Genomic DNA, 5258 nt, shown 5'->3' with positions numbered 1-5258 from the left:
AATAAAATGGAACAGCCCTCTCAGACGAATGAGGATACAAGACCAAAGGTAGTTGAAGACAACACGACAGGAACTACAGTTGGAGACAGGAACACTGAGGACACTAGCAGGAGAACATACCGTACAGATGAAGAGAGAGAAGAAACTAATGATATCACTAGAAGGAAAGATGTGAAAGAGCAGGTAGAAGTAGACAGAAATGCTACAAGAGACACTTGAGATCAAAGTCAAGAAGGTCAGATAGATGAAGTTGATGAGAGAGAAGAAATTGCAGAGGAGCCAGTAATAAGAAGATCAGAGAGACAGAGAAGACCACCAGATAGGTACAGAGGTTACCAGATAAACCAGATGGTTCAGAGACAACCTGATTTAAGGATTGAAGCTCTTGAAATTCTAGCACAGTCAGGAGTTTTGAGAAACTTGGATTTGATTGTGGCACAGAACGTGATAGAGTCTCTGATGAAGTAGATTAAAATGAGATTAATAGAGCTATTGAACCAATTTTATGTTTTATTGATACATGTTTTTATCAAAATTTTGGTTAATTCATGAGTGAAACAAACTGTTGACATGCAGATTAGATTGCGTTGAAGCAATATTGAAGGAGGGGAGATGTAAGACTAACATTTTAATGGTTGGGTTAAATTGATCAGCTATGGGGATGTATTTTTGGTAAAAATGAAATACTGGTTGATTGCTGGTAGATTTGAACTTTTTGTAATTTAGATAAGTACGTTTATAGGGTTGATTAAGTATTTTAGACCACTAAAGTACTCTAGTAAATACTTATGGACAGCTTGTGTTGTAGTGTTATTGCTAAAGTAGTAGTGATTGTTAGACAGAATGACGAGCCTAGAGTGAATGACGAGACGTCATTTTTCGGAGAAGGGAAGTATGTAGCCCAGTTGAAATTCTGAGAGTTTAAGGGAGACAATTCATGCATATTGATTTTACTTTTTTACCAGTTATTGGTTACTGTTTCTCTTATACCATGATATGTTATATGGTTAAGTGAATTCTTTGAAATTGGTCAGGTGACTTTGATTATCATTGTTGCAATGATTTTCCCTCCATTGTTGAAAACGTTTGAGAAGATTGTGGAAGCTTTTAATTTGATCTGGTCGAGGTAAAGGAAAACTATTATGGTCAGTATTGGTTGCATTTGATCTTTAAACTATTCTATTTGTGTTTGCAATGTGTTGGAAATGTAATAATGCATTTGGTAGATTTGTCAGGCTGAATTATGTATTACATTGGTATTAGACTTTTGGGGATTGGTTTCAATATAGCATAATCTGCTAATTGTTCTTTACATTTAATATTGCATTCATGGTTTTGGGTTTTCGGTTATAACCAGGATATGAAATGAATTCACCTGAGAGATGTGTGATTGAGAGTGAGGAATTCAGTCCCTCCGACCTGGTAGGTGATTGATATGAACCGTTTTGTACATGTTTGTTTATTGTATATGTACATTGTATGTTATTGTACATGTTATGTCATTTTAACGCCAATAGACAATTACCTGACGTATGTGTAATATCATATTTAAGTAACGCATATATTCTTTGTTTACTATGTACCTTATGTTTGTATTACAAGAACAGTTATATATGTATTGTAATAAGTATTGTTACTCTTTTTTATTTTCAGAACGTTCTCTCTTATATTACATGGAAAACGGTTATTGGAATCTACATGTTTATGATAACTGAAACGGTGCAATAAAGACTAAAAAACGAACCCGTGCCTTTCTAACATTCCCATCGCCCCTGAGAACATAAATATGGAACTACATGTATATATTATTTATATACGATGATTGTTCGTATGCTCAATAACTTACACAAGTATACGGTTGTTAAGGAAACGTCTCAGAACTGCTTCGGCAAACATTTTGCCGCCAAATACATAAAGAAGCACGGCACGTGTAAGGCGCTCGTGGAGACCGAATACAACACCGTACAGAGCCTGCAGCATCCGGGCATCGTCCGCGTGCATGACTTGTACGAAATGCCCGACCACTATCTTCTGATCATGCAGCTGTGATTGTTTTGATGCCAAATATATATTTATATAAACCCAAAGGTCATTGTCAGATACAACTTTGGTATTCTTTACGTATACATGTATTGGATAACCAAAACAGATCATTTTGATGATTTGAATGGATTGTTTACTTTCACTACTGATCTCGAACAAAGGGATTCACTTTTATAGAACTCTTACATCCGTACGCATATATATGCGCGGTGATGAGACCACTTTGCTTTGTAACTATGTTAAAAGAAATGAAAATCATTACAAAAATTCCAAACATGTTATAAACAGAGTCCGGGTAATTTTTCTAACGGACGCAAGTTCGAGAACCGCGGGTTTTTCGAAGAATTAGCATGGTTTGACCTTTAACCCCGTGTGTTTTTCAGGCTTCCACAGGGCCTGTTGTTTGAGTACATCTGCACTACCTCCCACTTCGACGAGCTGCATGCTGCAGACTTCACCAACCAGCTTCTGGAGGCAATACAGTACCTGCATAACTGCAGGATTGCTCACTTAGATATTAAGGTATAGCGATATAGTAAATGCAGTAGCTGAAAGAATGCGTATCATGACACTGCATACTGACTGCCCAGCTACTTGAGGCCATTCAGTATCTGCTTAACTGTAGGATTGCCCATTTAGGTTTTAACATATAATATCAGTGTATAAACTGCATTCTAAAACAAAATGATATTCGCCTTCCGAGACGTCGCATAATCTGATAACAGATTAAGACTTTCATGCAACTCATTATTTGTTAAGCTTTATAATAAATAAATATGATTTAAATGAACCAATGATTTACACGTTTTTCACAGAAAATAGACTCTAGATCTTATAAATACATAGAGAACAAGAATGGCGATAAAAATTCTCCCTGCCTCACGCCTAGTACACATTCATTCGTTTCACTCAAATTGTTACAATAATTTACTCTCGACTTAACTGAATAGTACATAGGTTTTAATAATGTAAAATATTTTTACATCGTAATCCTAGCTTGATAAGTTTTCACCAAAGATTGTCTCTGACAACATAATCGAAGACGTTAGTAAAATCGACAAAAACACAATACAATTGTTTCCCTTGGTTAATGACATGCGCTAATAAGCTATGAAGTACAAACATATTACCTACTTTATTCTTATTCGATCCAAAACCAGCCTGTGTTTCAAAATAAATATTGTAATTTTGAGATCACAGAGTCTATTGTAATCCGTATTTGGGCATGCAATGTATATATATTTCTTTGCACATTTTCCTTCACTTGCACCTTATTTTATCCAGCCGGAGAACCTGCTACTAGACATCAGCAACTCGGTTGCAATGGTGAAACTGACGGACTTCGGTGACGCTCGACACATCTACAACAATTACTACGTGCACGCGGCTTCCGGTGACCCAGAGTTCCTCGGAGTTCCTCGCACCGGAAATAGCCGCCGGCACTCCCGTCGGTCTTCTCTCAGATATATGGTATGGAAATGAGGAACAAAACTTATTACATATTATTAACAATAATCACTGTTTGTAGTACTACTTGTTTGTACTGGTTTAAATTGGTCCTTGACATGTTTATGCTTAAAATCACGTTCAGTATTCAGGGGCGTAACTGAAAACTTTTAAATGAACGCCCTTCGATATTAAAAAGGTATTTTATTTTTTGGGTTTCAGTGTGAGAATTTTATGATGAAAACAGTATTTCAAGAACCGTGTTCGAAGCGAACATTCGGTGTGAATTGTTAGCCTTCGATTTGAACTCCAAAGTTTAAGATTGAAGCACGTGCGTGTTTGGAGGAACCTTAAGGATTTGTTCGCCCGGGCGTACTGGAGTACGCATATAGTCTTGATTTGTATAATGCTTGTTTCATTTTTGCGTGTTTAGATTTCGAGTTTGCATATGATTGACAGTTTACTACTTCGTGCTTTGCTGGGATTTATCAAACAATACAACGCTATAGCTTACCGTTGACAATGTGTTCTTTACAGTGTTACAAAGTAATTGTGGTTCTGTATGCCTTGCTGACCTTAGACGAATGCGAAGAGAAGACTTCCTCCAACATTACGAGTAACAAATGACTGCCTTGTCTATTAATCGTGTACATTGATATATACTGTAATGTAAATATCCTTTATCCGTATCCTCAGGGCGGTGGGTGTGGTACTGTACGTTATGCTAAGCGGCGTGTCCCCGTTTTTAGACGAAAGCGAAGAAGAAACTTGCTCTGACATTCTGAGGACCGACTTTTGCTTTCCCGACGAGTTCTTCGCCGGCGTCACTGCTGAGGCAAAGGAGTTTATTAAGACGCTGCTCGTCGATGACATGGGGTGTGTACATGTTGTCTTTGAACATTTTGACAATTATTTTTCATCTAAAGACCACGATACCCTAATAAAAGCAATCAACTATGTCTCTTGTTTAACGGGACCATGCCATATTACAAAACAAGGATAGCACACAACTGTAAGCACAATACACATGGACAGAATGTTGTTTTGTTTTTAGAAAGCGGCCCACTGCGCATACGTGTCTAGACTCCACCTGGCTGAAGAGGGCGGCGCTTCACCGAAGCAACCAGATAAGGCCCCGCCCTATCTCAACTGCCCGTCTTGCTTATTTCCTGGACAGAAGGCGACACCTGGTGAGATTTTAAATAATGGATCAATAGTTAAGGAATGATATTCGAGTTCAAGCCGATTTGAATGGATTGAAAAATAGGTTGTAATGTACGCATGACAGTTGTATTTTGCTAATAAAATTGATTGAGCTTTAAAATTGTGTACTGGAAATTAGAGAGTAGTATTGGTTTGGCAGAGCGATATTCAGGGGCGGGCCCAGGAATTGACATAGGAAGGGGCGTAATTTAGGGGTGCAATCTTTTGACATGAGTACCTCTATTATAATTATTTATTTATGGTTTAAAATGCTGTCAGGGGGTTCTGAAATTTTAAACCATTAAAGTCAGAAATGGTGCATTATGAGCGTGTTTTATTACTTTTTTTCCGATATTGACACATAAAGTAATATCGAAAGAATATTTTTATATGAAATATCGGAACGTACCACTGTATCGCTACTACGGACCAACGTTACGTAACATCTGATGAGCAGTATCGGTCCGGTAACGTCATGTTGGTCAGAAGGAGCAGTATCTACTCGGTTATGCAACATCGATCCGGGTACGCACTTTCCGCGCGCTACGCAATAATTTCCTAGCTGT

General features: G+C 37.7%; 1 pseudogene; it reads left to right on the top strand.

Moving 5' to 3' along the window:
- The first annotated feature begins 1818 nt into the window (after positions 1-1818).
- On the top strand, positions 1819-4691 carry LOC128241289 (kalirin-like; annotated as a pseudogene).
- The last annotated feature ends 567 nt before the right edge of the window (positions 4692-5258 follow it).

The sequence above is a fragment of the Mya arenaria genome, chromosome 7 (genome assembly GCF_026914265.1).
Source record: "Mya arenaria isolate MELC-2E11 chromosome 7, ASM2691426v1".
Classification (NCBI taxonomy): Eukaryota; Metazoa; Mollusca; class Bivalvia; order Myida; family Myidae; genus Mya; species Mya arenaria.
This window is presented reverse-complemented; position numbering and strand designations above follow the sequence as displayed.